The sequence below is a fragment of the Rhea pennata genome, chromosome 27 (genome assembly GCF_028389875.1).
Source record: "Rhea pennata isolate bPtePen1 chromosome 27, bPtePen1.pri, whole genome shotgun sequence".
Taxonomy (NCBI): domain Eukaryota; kingdom Metazoa; phylum Chordata; class Aves; order Rheiformes; family Rheidae; genus Rhea; species Rhea pennata.
This window is the reverse complement of record NC_084689.1, coordinates 3,551,335-3,566,294: the sequence shown is the minus strand read 5'-3', so window position 1 is coordinate 3,566,294 and position 14,960 is coordinate 3,551,335. Positions and strand designations below refer to the sequence as shown.

General features: G+C 40.3%; 1 protein-coding gene across 2 annotated transcripts in view; it reads left to right on the top strand.

Moving 5' to 3' along the window:
• The first annotated feature begins 217 nt into the window (after window positions 1-217).
• Window positions 218-14,960, top strand: part of TMPRSS9 (transmembrane serine protease 9) — a 31,398-nt gene continuing 16,655 nt past the window's right edge. For both annotated transcript variants that reach the window (XM_062596474.1, XM_062596475.1), the window contains exons 1-2: window positions 218-280; window positions 9,018-9,169. The gene's annotated coding sequence lies outside the window, so the exon portion shown is untranslated. The remainder of the gene's footprint in view (window positions 281-9,017; window positions 9,170-14,960) is intronic.

Here is a 14,960-nt window from a genome sequence, read left to right as displayed (position 1 = left end):
AAGTTGAGAGAAACATGATACATTTTTAGCACTTTCCCTATTGTTGCGTTTTACGTTTCCCTACTTATCAAAGCCATTGATGCAAGGGAATGCTTTAGTATTAACTGACATTCAGGCAATACAGAGAGCTGGTTACATTACCGGCCTCTGAGAGGACTTATATTACCATGGTGCATTAAATGCATCTCTTAACTTTTTGTTTTTGTTTTTACTTCCAGGTACCTGGGTTGGCTACTAGTCTAGTTTAGAAGGCAGGATGAATGGACCTACAGGAAGCGCTGTAAGCACTCGTATGAACTCTAGGGGCTGTCTCTGGGGGGGGAAAAAAAAATACAGTGTTTATTGCAAAACACAGCATAGTAGAATAAGTTTATTATGAATGTTTGGGATTTTTTTTTTTTTAATCAAAACAGATAAGAAAGCAAGTGGAAGCACTATACTCAGCTTAATAGGTAGTAATTTCCCTGGGAAAACTTTAAAATGAAAAATATCTGTGGGTTTTTTGTTTGTGTTTAAGCTTCTATTTATTCTTCTCTTAAGAAATATAGGTATGATTTCTAATTCTGAAGAAAATAGCCTGATGTCATTCTCCAGGGAGCATGTATGGTGCTAGAGTCAGTTGTGATTTAAGAGTTACTTGCCACTCTGTGACTAATAAGCTGCCTCACATCATGTTTTGTCTTTGTCCCAAAAGTAGCCACAGTGAGGCCTGCCAGGTTCTGGAAAGAGGCTGTGATCTAGCCTGTTATTTTGTACCTTTTGCTACATGATGTTATGAAGGACTAAATCTGTATACTTTTTAAACTATTTCAGGTGCAGCTGTTGTACGTTACATACCAGAAAATGTACAATTTTTTTTGTATGGCATGATTGAGTTTTTTTATGCATCAACTTTGCTACACGTGGAGGGATAATGAGATTTGCATATCACTTTTTCCATTTAAGAAGTTAGAACACCTGGCTTTATCAAAGATGTCAGTATTCTGTGCTTACATTGCATTCCCTTAAAAAAATAGATAAATACTTTTTCCACATTAAATCTGAAATGAAGGGGTCATAGAAATATTCTAGGATTCTGGAATGATTCCAAATGCCATGCAAGAAAAACTTTTTTCTTTTTGCATATTCTGAGGGCCCAAAATGTGGTATTTACAAATGTATCATTTCAATGTCATGATCTGAAGCAGTGGTTTTAAGTGAAGCTCTAGTTGGCATACTGAGTTGAATTCTGAAGGATTCTCCTTTAATGTCTGTACGTTAAACTTATGTCATTTTCTTTTGCTAAGCTTCCCAAAAGTTTGTGCTGTGTGGGCTTTTTGTTTGTTTTTTGTCCATTGTTTTTTTTGGGGGGGGTGTGATAACTTCTTTTCACTTCCTCTCCTGTTTCACATTGAGTGGATAGTATTCTTTCTCTAGAATGTTAAAGGCTTTCTGTAAAACCACGCTATGGATTCAGAATTTTACCAGCTTCTGCTTAAAGCTTTGAGCCCTCTCTGATAAGTTGATTCGATGGTGAGTTTCTTGAAAAGCTTCCCGAGTCCAAAGGCCTGCGGTGCATTTAATTGATAAATGAACCGAATGAATCATGGTGAATGGTAGTAGAGAGATCCGTTTTTCAGTCTGCTTTTTAATGGACTGTGTTACTTCTGCCACGGGTAATATGAAACAGTTATTACTAATGCAAAGCAACAGAGACATTTTATTCAAAACTTCAGCCAGCTGGATTATGCCTTAATTTAAGCCACTGTATAAGTATGTATACTAAACATTTATTTAAAAAAAGAAAATAAACCTACGTTTAAGTAATGAACTTGATGAATAGCAGGAAAAAATGTTTGGAGACTGACTCAAAGTTCTATAGTTTTTTTTGTCTTGACTGTCTTTCAGGCGTAGTGTTATTGGGAATAGGGTTTTTTTTATATATACTTAAAAGCCAGTAGTTTCTTTTGAATTATGAAATACTAAGTTTTATCATCTTCTTGAAATATGCTTTTTAACACTTGTTCTCATCTGGTGTAATGTGTATTAGGAAACAGTTTATTTTTCAAATTGTTTATAACTCAATTAAAATGGAAGAATTCAAAACACTGATTAACTTGCAAGCATTTAACAGTTGCTTTGTTCATGTTGTATTTTAGATTAGTCTGCCTGAAGCATAAACTTTACCTTATGTTTCTGAGTTTTCCATCTATTTTTCAAGTGTGATTTTTTTTTTCACCAACTACAAAGACAATGTGGAAAAAGCAATGGCTACTTAGTATGCTAATACAATACCTCCAGTTGAAGTATGTGAACTGAGTTATATACTTTGACTATTCCAGTACTGTACAAATCAGGTGACCCTAGTGCACCCACCTGGCTGCGACTGTTTGGACCCTGATCCTGCTCAGTTCAATCACTCCCATAAAAAAACAAGGCTATGCTTTGTTATGTTGTTTTTCAGCTTAATGTAAAATCTAATATTGTGTAGGAAAAGATGAAGAGATACAATTGATTATAATTTTATTTGATGATTGCAGACATACATCCCGCACCAAACTTACTTTAAAAGAAGTTTTTTAACTGAATGTTGATGTGCTTCTTGTTTACATTCTTCATGAATCTTTAGATTGTCAGCTAAAGAGTATAAGAATAAAGACTCTACTTCTGCAAACTTGTATGTGTTAAAGTAAAGCACTTGTAGTCCGGGGGGGGGGCGGAGAGAAAAAATGCTTTGTTTGTATTATCACAGAAGTGATGGTCAGATTCTTCGCTGGTGCTGGAATTGCAAAAGTGCAGGTCAGCTCAGGTGGTTGGTTCTGACCGTTCTCCTGAAGGGTTGTACAAACACAGCTGAAGGTAGAATGTGAACCGAAAGACTTCGACTAATCTTGACAAGTGAGAGAGAAGTACTCTAAACCCTCTTCCACTTTGTAGGTTCTTTTTTCACTAGTCACAAATGAAGAGCATTTTAAATGAAATGCTTGAGTGCTTGGAGGAGGGAAATATATCCTGCTTTTATTAATGGCAGTAAAAATGAGCACATCCATGTATGTAAGAATTAGACTTGTGAAAATACTTTGTTACAGTTAAATTTAGATTTCAAAAGACACAGAAAATATGCAACACAGTATCCTTTTCAGAAGAATGGTCTGTATATCTAACAGAAATCTTCATTTAGATTACTCTGGGGTTAATTTTTTTATTTTATTTTTCAACTTTTATATTAACCATACCTAATTTCTTGGATTTTTTTTAGCTGATACCTTGATCTCAGATGATCATTCAAGACTTTCCTTCAGAAGCTCTTCTCTTCTTACAGTAGCCCTCAGTCTGTCTTGTCTTTTTGCCTCGTGGTTGAGTAGTGGATTTTTTTTTTTTTTCCTTGCACTACACTGAATGTTTAGGATGTAAAGCCGAATAATATTTCTCTTTAATGGCAGCTTTATTGTTTGTTAGTAAACAAAGTGGAACATTGTTTATGCTTGCATCATTTGCAATGTTATTTCTATGTGTAAGCATATTCCTATGTAAATAAGCTGGCTAAGCAGTAATATGCAGCTATTGCATGTTGATATACTGATACCTTACAGATCACGTTGGCACAAGACTTTCAGATATAGACATTCCTGCAGATCCAAGCTTTTGTCCAAAGCCTGCAAAGGTAGTGCCTTTTTCCATGACAAATACTATCCCCGACGTTTTAAAACAAAATCTGTGCAAGGGCTACCCATCCAGAAAAATGGAGACGTTCTTAGAGTACAGCAGAGAACAGAAAGTACGATCGGAGCTCTAGAAAATTTCAGCTGAAAGAAAAGATTAAGCTTTTTGGTATTTTTTCTAGAGCTGGCTTCCCAGCGGGCTAACATGAAATGAGGCGTGGAGTCACCTAATTACCAGAGGCTTCCTTTGGCACTGGAACAGAAGTGTCTCTTCACTGATTCTCTATAGCTTATGCGTTCATAGCTTGCGTTATTCTTGGAGAATCTTTCATCTTTGCATTTTCCTTCTCCTGTATTTCAAACAAGTACTTCGGTTAAGGGGAGGGAGGGTGAGTTTCTGCCATCTGTATATTAGTAGTGGTCAGCAACAGGTCTCATTTATGATACAGTAATCGCTTATATCCATAGTGACATTCTTGAGAGCACCATATGCTGTTGAGCATGCAGGAGTGATCATAGGTGTAGTCAGCATCGATCTACGACTCTCAGCTCTATAAAAATTAAGTAGCCATGGATTGGCCCAGGGGAGGGTTTGATGATAAGCAATGCCCTTAAATCTGATTTCTGTGAATCAGGAACTAGTATGTTTTGTACTGAGTTGTCCGTAATTTCAGGAATTAGTAGAAGCCTTGGCTTGATGGAATGCAGTAACTCTGGAGGTCCCTTTCAGTCCTGTTTTTCCCAATAGCTCTTGGGAATAGCGCAGCTCTTGGTCCACTAGGACCCAAGGATACCAAGTGCATGTGTTGCTGGGATGATTTGGAGCTGTTTCCCAGCTGAAGACATTACAATTTATCACATTTATCGTGGTATCTTTCTGCATGTTAGCATTTTCCATCTTGCCCAAGTTTAGCTCCAGGCAGCAAAATTTCATCCAGTTTTTAATTTCTGGCTCTTGGAAAGCTTTGAAATGATTTGTAGGCTAGAAAACTTTGGCATCTGTTTACTGTTGACACTCATGCTCTGTGTTGTGACCTTGTTCGGGTGTTTAATGTAAATATTGGTCAGATGAAATTATGAAGAAGTATGGTAAATGAGCTAATGATAACTTCTTAAACAATTAATGGCTGGAGCTGGTCAGATAAATAGCACCTAATAGTAGAATACTGCTGAACGACTTCAGGAGTGTAAGAGTCGGTACTTGTCAGAAACAGCGGTGCCACGTCTGCGTGGTCAGCTCAGTGGTGCTTCTGGAAGCCCGGCTCTTCAGCACCACCAACTATACGCAAGCGTCATAGCTGTGATGGTTTCTGTATGATAATCTCTTCCTTAATCAGAAATTTGTAAAGGATAAAAAATACCTCTTTTCATTTTAAAGATCTAGGTATAGTCAAGAAAATGCTATAAAATGGCCGCTTCTCTGTGACAAAACCTGAGATGATGATGTGAGATAGGAACGCAATCCTTGACATGTGTTTTCCACAGCAAGAAACCAGTAGATTTTTCTTGGTTCTGCTCTGACTGAAGTTGGTGCAGTTAATATTCAACGCCAATTTCAAAACAGTGGTTCAGATTTAATTTGAAGAAAGAAACATAATGGTTCAGGTTGTTGTGGCTTGGGTCACTCTCTTCTCCGTAGCCGATATGGAAGGCTTTTAAAAACAGGAATGTCACAGGTACCACCACTAATTTGCCAGCAAGCCGATGGGGGGAGATGGTTTTCCCCTGTCCTTGATACAGAGCAAGTATGAGCTCTGTTACTTTCAGCCTGGCCACGTTTGAAAGCAAGAACGCTTTTAAAGAAAAATACAGAGGGTCAGCTCGTTATTTTTAACCATGTTCCTTTGGATTCTCTATCCAGTCCAGTGCTGGAGGAACTGGGGACCTAGTGAGAATTTAGTAATGCGTAAGTGCTATTTGAACATGGCTAGTGCTACTTTACTAAAAGTAAACTAATGCTGCTTTGTGTGTAGATCAGGTGGAGATTATAGGCTAAAATTTAGAGCAATATCAAAAGGATTTATGGGATGAGAGTAAGATACATACTTGTTTAATGCTTGTTTCTTGGATGCTTGATAGTAGCTGCTTTTAGGGAGATGACTTGTTCTTGGGAGGTAGCCTAATCCGTTATAAGTAGAATTGTTTTAAATGTCTGATGTCTTTGTGGAAGGACTTTGTGGTAATGTTCAAATAACAGTGTATAGGCTAGTGTTATGAAGACTGCAAACTCTGAAGGTTAATTTTAGTGCTCAGGAATGCATACTTCTAACTCTGCATATGTATTCATGAGAAATAAAACCTTTAAACTCTTGTTTTATACTGTGTTGAGAAGTTTTGTTATAATCCAGAAGCAGCAGTACATTTTTTCTTCTTCCCCCCCCCACCCCCCTATTTTAAATCCTTCTATGCAGTTTAGCCTCTTGATTTAAAAAATAAATAAAAAGGAAAAAAAATGATCTAAGAGGGTTGGCCAGCATAGCAAAACTGTGGCATTAAAAGCTGTTCAAGTATTCTTCCTGCACAGTGAGTGCTATTGCTGCATGTACTGAAACTATGGGAGTGAAGTGCAGATGAGACCTAAAGAACCAAGGAATTCAGTTCTCTCAGAGATGTAGTCATCAACAATTGCGTTTTGCTGCAGGAGTTAGGTATGCTGATAAAATGAATATCCTTCCCAATTTTATCTTGCATATCTCATGCACCTTGTCAGCTGGTCAGTTAATCATGTTATACTCTGCATCTTGGTTTCACAGTTTGAATTCGCTGAATTAATTCCTGAATTTTAGACAGCTTTATGTGAGTAAAGTAATTCTCTCCCTACTCAAGTGCAGACTGTAGAAGGTGCAGTATTTGCTAGATGAATTCCGAAATTGGTGCATAGTATCTACAAGGATAGGTAGGTCAGTCTCACTTTGCGACTCGTGTCGATGATACGAGGTGGTGGCTGTTGTGTTTGTTTGCAAATTGTAATAAAGAACTAAACATTTCATGTTACTAATATCTTTCTGTGCTGACAATAGCATAGAGCTGCTGAGCTGTTGCAAAGACCAAGGGAAAAAAAAAAGTCTTTTCCAAATAGTAAAAGCTACTTTTGATTAATAGTTTTATAGTTCCAAAACTGTAGGTCTTATCTGTAATACTTGCCTCAGATCTTCAGACCTTCAGTTCAGTCTGGGTGTCTGCTTTTCTTTTCTTTTTTTTTTTTTTTCTTCTTTTTTTTTCCCCCTCCTACAATGTGTCTATATATCTCTTCATGATTTTGAAGTCAGCCACCCTTTCTGGCTGAATTGCAGCCTTGTATTTAATTGCACATTCCATCAGAATATACATTGTTCTAATGTAAATGCATTGCAATGCGCAGCATTTCCAGGGATCAAATGTAGCTTTGTTTCTTCCTTTCATGATGTAACACAGGAAAAACTCAATGTCAAAATAATCAGTGAGGAAAAGTAATGTTAGGACAGCAGATGAGAACTTTCCAAGTGTTTTTGCAGAGTGAGTATTTTGTTTACTGTGGAGTAATTAAGCCTATTTCAGGCATACGTATATATGGTGAAAGTAAACAAACTTGAAAATGAGTTGATTGTGCGCTGGTCCAACTGAAATTGCAGTGTTTTTCTTCTGTTTTGCTTTTAAAGAACATTGCACTTGTCTTTAGCCTGCTTCCATTTATAAATATAAACATTTTCTAAAATTATTGTACAATAAAGATACTTAATTTTTTGAACTGCATTTTATTATTCTGAATCGGGTGCATTTGAAATCCATTTGTTTAGTTCATTTTATTCTTTGCTGTATAAAGTCATAAAGTGTCTTCTCTGGATTTAAAAAGTAGCTACTGTCATTGAGTTAGATTCAACTCAAAGTTCTTTGAACTGCTCTGTGGTGGTTTCCAGTTTTGATTCGTATGCCAGACTAGACACCAGAAATACGGTGTCATATCCCTGGCATTTCACACAAGCCATCTCTAATCCCTCTTCTGATTCTACCCTTGATGTGGTTATGATGCTAATACAGTCACTTTTGATTGATCCGTCGCAAACTATACTGCTATTGCAAAGTGGTTACTGAGAGGTGGTTCTTTAAAGAAGAATAAATTTCTGCTGACTTAGAAGGCAAATTGGGGGTGCAGCTGAGAATGGAATGAATGAAAGCAGCTACCTTTCCCCTCCATATTCTTGTGTCTTTGCAGTTCTCCTTTATGTATGCAGTACGTCCAAGAAGACAAAAATTGAGAAATTTCTTGACTTACCTGGCTTAAAAAGAAAAAAAAGTTGCAGCAAGACAAGCTTTTCTGTTCAGGCTGTTACTGGGGAATGAAGAGAAAGAGGGCTCAAAACCAGAAAGACCGGTTTTGTGTTAGATAAAGGAAAGTAAATATCATGGTAAAGATTCAGTCTGACCACAGAGCTTATCCTAAGGCTTTTCTGCATTAGCTGAAATAGTAATTAGCATTCTAGATTTAGACATGCATCTGTATAGTAGAATAGAAATAGAATTAGCATATTGAATATCTTATATTTAAATTACAGATGAGACTCTGAACTGCTGTTCTGAATTCTTACAATACAGCTGGCCACCACTCCAACACGTGTATGAGCTATCACTATTGATTATCTTAATTACATTAAAAACATTTCCATCTCGTAGTTATCTTAAGTGTGCTCTAAAGACCATTTTACCTGACCATTTCTGCTTCTTCAGGAACAGTTTCTGCTGACTGCCAGCCTCTTATCTAGCAAGAACCGCTTAAGGCAGTCTCTGGAAGGAAGGGCCAGATTCCCCACCCAGGATGCTGATCACCACGTTTAAGCATAGGCATTTGTGCACAGCAGATGCTGCCTGAAGGGAGTCTTCAGGGCAGTCTGAAATTCCCACCCTGAGAGCTCCTTCACCAATTACTCAAATACTTTCTTGTGAAGATTGCTAAGAGTTCAGTCAATGACCTAGTTTCAGGTTGGTTCAGTGTCTCACACCAGTGTATCTCATTTGTGCAGATAACTAGTGGGCAATTACTGGACCACCCAGGGTCTTAATGACTTAAGTGCACTGGGTGTACACACAAGGGCAACCTTGATCTCCAGCTGCACCACAGATACAGCTAAAAGACAGAGTTGAGTTTCATACTTAAAGCTCACTTAAGCTCCATAGCTTCAAGTGGGAGGCTGGTCTAGATACCTCCAAAGATCCATACTGAGATCATGTTTCTTCTGTACTTTACTGAAGGTGGTGGTTGGCAAAGGGACACGTGCAATTCTGTGACCACTAGAGCTGTACTTTTCACTCAAGTATCTGGTGGTTGCCATAGGTATCGGATCGAATCAGGCTCCTGTCTGGTTTAGTCTCTAAGTGCTCGCATTGCTTCCTTTCTCACAGGACCCAAACTGAGTTGGAAACCTGACAGAAGCAAAGTGCGAGGATAAGGTCCCCAGTAAAAAGTTCACGATCTCATTGACGTGGATGGCAAATGGGAGAGACTGCACTGAGGATTTGTGTGTGTTGCAGGGAGTGAATGACACCTGAGCAAGGTAAGCCCTCAGTAAGGACAAGACCTCCTCGTCACAGGAAGCATTCAGTGACTTAGTCACTTAGTATTTGCTTTCCCAAAACATTGAATTTTCCTGGTTAGTTGAACCTGAAGGAGGAAACTCAGCTAGGCAAGTAGTCTTCATTTTTTGCCTCTTCCCAGTGTGCATCACGGTGTTCAGGAGGAAATCTAAAACAGCAAAGGGGTCACGGTTGGAGAGAATCTTTTCTTGATCTGGAGAGATCCATTAGAGGGGAGATACTAGGCATACAAGAATATGCTTTTATCAAAACAGAAATGATAATCAAAAAAAAATATTTTCCTTCCAACAGGCAAGTAGGGCTAGTTTTACCTCCTTGTTCCTATGATCACTATAATTTAAAAAACTTGTCACTGAATTTCCTCGCCCTTAATTCATCTTCTGTTCTTTTCTCGTTTTCCTTGTCAAGCACACTAACTGCTAAAATTTGCCATAAATGTTGAACCTGGTGAGAGCCTGTAGTGTCAGAAGTGACAATTACGTGAGAATTGGCTGTTGAAGGGTCAAGCTGCAGACAAAATCAGCTTAAAAGCAAAGAGTTCTCAATTTTTCATGTGCTTTCATCTTTTCAAGAGGTCTTGGCAGAAGCATCGTTTGTGGGCTCAAATACTAGCTTAAATGCAAGGAAATCCTCCTCCGGGTTTGGCCTCTGCTATGGGCTTTGTGCGTGATCCGAGACGAGCCCTGCCTGTGCCTGTACAGCAGTTGTGACATTTTCCTTGCACGTGGAGTTGTACAGCAAACTGCAGAAGCCTTTCCCTAGGCTGGAGAGAAGCTAGATCTCTGACACTTTTGGCTTGAGTTTCCAACACAGGCAACTAGAAAAAAAAATGCTTAAAAATAGAGTCCAGTGAAGAGAAAAGAACAACTTTTCAGGGTGAGCACTCTGCTTCTCAGCCTGTGCCTTTAAGCTCTGTCTGCGAACTCCCTCCGTGCCTCCCACTCTCCCCTCCAGCATCTCCTTCTGCTAGTGTAGCTGGGCAGTCACTGGGTGAGGTGAGCTTATGGGAGGTATTGGACCTGGGGAAGAAGAGTTTTCTGGGGGAAAAGCACCTAGTGAAGAAAAGGAAAAGCGAAGCAAGGTGAGTTATTGCTATTTCTTAAAAGTCCATCTCGTTTCCTTAATGTATCTGCTCGCTTTGCTGGGATGGGAAGGGACGTTCTGCGTCTTCTCGGATAGCTGCGCCCATCTCTGGGTCTCTGGCCGCTGCGGTTTCAAGCCTGCACACACTGTGCAGTGCAGATTTACAGTGCAGCGGATTTGTGCGCTCAAAGTGATCCCGCACAGCACTCACTTAATGGAGGGGCTGACTGGAAGGGCTTATGCACCCCCTTTTTGTTCCTTTTCCTACGGATTTAGCCAGGTCTTGCTCTGTGTACTGTGAGATTTCCAGATTGAACTGGAAAATTGCCACAGTTCCTCCTGGCTGAATTTTCCCATATGTTTGGGGAAGGACCTCCTGCTTTACTGGCTCTAAGAGAAAAGCTTGTTGCTAAAGTTACTGCACGTTAAGAGAAATGCCTAACCTTTTATTTAAAATAGCTGTAAATAATTTTAATGCTTCCTTCTTAGTCACTTCAGGCTAAATAATTTTCATTGCTATATGATCCTTGAACATTTTTTTAGTGCTTTTTGATTCCATTTGGCTCTGAAATGATACTAGTGACATTGGGAGCACTTTCCACAATGATGCTAGAGGAGATATGGTCTGCTATTCCCACCAACAGACCCAACACTGTCTGCAGAAATGTGCTCACCGTTGAATCTCTGTGGAAGTTTAAAACATTTTTGCCAGTTGTTCCCTGCAGATTATATATCTGTAGGGCTTTTCATCTTTTAGTGGTTAACCAGTATGTCGTCAGGTATGCTAAACTGTGTGGTCTGATAGGTGAGCCTTGGTTTCTGTGGAAAATGATCTCTGGACCCTTCCCTCTTTTCATTCCCCCCTTTGACCTTGGCATGGAACAAATCTCATAACAACCTCCAAGGTGCTGGAATAGTATCATGGTTTGATCTAATGTAGCCACTTCTGCAGCTGGATTGTGCTTTGTTCCCAGGGGTGAAGGAAAGGAGTCTTGAGTGTTCTAGTACAGCTTTACACCCACTTGTCTTCCATCTGTGAGGCTGCCTTGCAGAGGGTGTAGATGTATCCCCTTGTATGCTACCTCCAGGAGGTCCCCGTGGGTGAAAGCACCAAGCCAGGCAGCAGAGGACAGTTTGGAATTTTAGTAGTCTGTAGGTGCTAACATCCCCTAACTTTATCAAAGCACAGTCTCATCAGCTGCACTTGATCACACAGCCTCAGCAGACACTTCTCCCAAAGACATAGCTGAAGATCTGTTCTTGTCGAAGTCTGGGTTATGCTAGTTTGAGTTTACACCTTTAATTTAAGAGGTTGTGTCAGCCCTACAGTCTGAGGGCTTTGTTCCAAAGTTTGTTTTCAGTTTATTAGATGGTATTAGCCCATACCAATACGTTGAAGTTCCATTGTGCAGCCTTTGAAGTCAATGACAAGAATCCCGTAAACTCAGATGCTGCGAGTTCCCTGCTTGAATGATGAGCTTTCATCACTTGGCTTTTCCTCTACATGAGCTCTTCCTTTGGGGGAACATATGTTGTAGGTGACTGGTTTGGGGATAGCAGAGGGTTTTGTGACCGTGAGCTTTGATGTTTACCTGTCAAACTGTAATAAGGGCTGAAGATAGGTAAAGAAAAATATAATTTAAACGTTACATTTGATATATGTAGGCTTGAAGAAAAAATAAAATATGATTATCTGCAAAATGAAGATGTCAGCTTTAACTTTTTGTCCCATATAGTTCATGCAAAACTTCCACTAACTTCATCAGCTTCAAGATTTCTCCCGCAGCCTATGCACTGGGACAGACACAGCATTCAAGTGAGGAGGATGGAGGTGACTAAAGGAAATGCCATTATTTAACCATGTGAGCTTTTTGGGGGAGATATTCATGAACTGAAAAGTATCAAATTATATAGTGCTTCTGTTGTGAAAAGGAACTGGACAGAAATGATACTTCCTTGCTTACTAGATACTCCCCATGTGTATTCAGTATTTACTATCTCTACAGTGTGATCAAGCCAGTACAGTGAGGGAGAGGAAGACAGCCTTTATTTTAGTCTCTAATCCATAGCAAAATGTTTAAAGAGTAACTGCAGGCACAGATCTGCCTGGTACTCTGTTACCGAAGGTAGAGTTCAAGAGCTGAGTGTTTCGAAGGTGGAAGTGATGTTAGAGCCTTTGTTCCTGGTGATAATGTGTGTGCTGGGGAGCTCAGCTCCTCTCTCGTGTTCCAGCTGAGGCCGCAGAGCTGGCACGCAGGGAGAGGATCTTCTTACTTGTAAATTGAGAGACAGCTGAAGTCCAAGAGGGACAATAAACAAGGCCTGTTCAGTGTCACTAGACTTGCTGAGGGATAGGACCACAGCTGAGCCAGATGCACTGTGAAAAGAAGAGTGCTGCAATCGAGCAGGTGTTAGGGATCACTAATAAAACTACTTACTCTGCAGGGACTGGTAACACCCAGAGCAGTTTTGTTAACTCGCAGCACTGTTGTAAGCAGTGCCTGGAGTTCTTTGCTCCTGTAGGCAACAGGTAAGAGGCGTTCACAGCCTGTTATTTGATTGTTTCATTCTGCTTGGAAGTAGGATATAACCTTTCAAATGCAGCACAGCCCCGTTAAATGTTAACCCACAGCTAGGAGGGAGTCACAGACAGTTCTGAATGTCCCAGTTACAGAAGCTGGAAACAGATTAAGTAACTAAGGTGTCAGCTGGTTAAAGGAACCAGCTTGGTGGCAGAAGATGCTAGTGCCTCTGGAAACAAAAAGGCCACACTGGCCAAAGATTGCTTGACTTTCTGTCTGCTGATCTGCTGCTACATGTGGAAGTTTTGCCTTTGCTCATTAAGGTACCATCTGTACCAGTGAGAGTGATGCTGAGCAGCTCTCTCACTTCTTTATGCATCCCACCATTTGGCTGCTGTTTCTGTGTGAGCTTTGTTTCATGGTGTACCATCATCTCATGAGGAGATTTCAGAGAAACTGTAAGTGCTCATGAGGAGGCAGAAGTCTTATTCCAGCACTCTGTCCACACTCTCGCGCTTCACTCCCCTACTACAACCCTAGGGTTCCCTCCAGCCATAAAGGAATGGCTATAGGAACTGTCGTGTGATCATTAATGTCTCCAGACTGACGCATCCTTGCACTATACCACCATCCACCACAGAAAACTCTAGTTATTAATCTACTGTCCCAGGAGAATATTCCACCTTCTATCAGTAACTGCTGCAACAGGTTGCTGATCCCCATTCTTGCACAACAAAATTCCTGATTGTAGAGAAAAAACCACAAGACTTGACCCCACTTTAACTGAGACTGTTCTTTCCACGTGGCTCTGCCAGCAGATCTGTTTGCTTACCTGGGTCTCTCTATCTCCTCTGGTCCTGCTTCTGCTTTCACCTTCCACAAGTGACTATCTTCTCTCTCCTGCCCATGCTTGTGTTTTGCTCTTCCATATGCAATTCTGAATGATGGGCTCTCTCAGGGGGCACATCAGAAACTATTTTTTCATTTTGTGCCTTCTCCTTCTGCAGAAAGGTGATTCTGCTTCTGCTCTATTCCTCCTCTGAAGCGCCACAAATCTTAACTCAGCCATCGAATCGCTAGTCTTTCACTTATCTTTGACCAAATGCTCAGTTATTTCCTGAGGTTGCGGGTGGATCTGCTGCTGAACTTGTCTGTCTTGAGCAAGTAACATATTTTTCATACTAACACCATCATTTCACAAAGGTCCTGTCTGGGTGAGGACTTACAGGTTTGACATTAGAACAGGTGATGGTTTTACAACCTTTATGTCTGAAGGCAGTAGACAAGGTAGTCAGTATTGCTATGTTAAGAACCAAACTCTCCGTAATGACACACATTTAATATAGGATAAAGCAGGTATGTTTTATTTACACTAGATTCTTCAAACATTTGCAGCATATTGATTGCTCTTACTCCATACTTATACTTACAGTGTTAGGATAAAAAAAAAAGAAGTTAGAATACAGAAGTGCAGCACAAAGACTCCATGACAGCCCAGACTAGGCCAGCTCAGGACATTAGGGTTTTCGGAGCTTTATTATCTGTTGCAGACTAAATTAAGTTGACTTTTGAATACACAGTTGACCTGTTTCTTTTCTGTGACTCTTCCTTACTTCATCACAACAGACCAGAGGTGACACTTTACTCGTGTCCTTATGGTGAAAGGCTGATATGAAAGGGATGCTCTCTGGTAGACAAGGAATGGGGATATGGGAAGCAAAAGATAAGCTAAAGAAGAGCAAAAGGGGGCCTGTGGCAAAGCAACGTGAGCTATGGGAGCAAGCATGCCTGTTCTGAAGGAGGCGAGACTAAGAGCAGGGAATGCTGGAGAGGCTCAAGAAGGCTGGAGGAAAGGAATCAAAACGTAGAGGGAAGGACGCTTGAGAGGCAAAAGAAGAGAAATATGGAGCAGTGGAAGACCAGAGACTGGGGAGAGGATGTGGAGGGGTAAGTGTGGAAAAAGCAGGTCCCTTTTGTGGCTAGCTGGCAACACTGTGCTGGGAGAGCACTATTGCACTAGCACCTAAGGTGCTGTCAGCTGACGAAAACCACCACAATTTGTGCTGAGTAGTTGTGTGTTCTGGGCCAGCCTTGCAACTTCATGCTCTGTGGGGCTCATTGCATGAAATGGAGACCCCTGGCACAG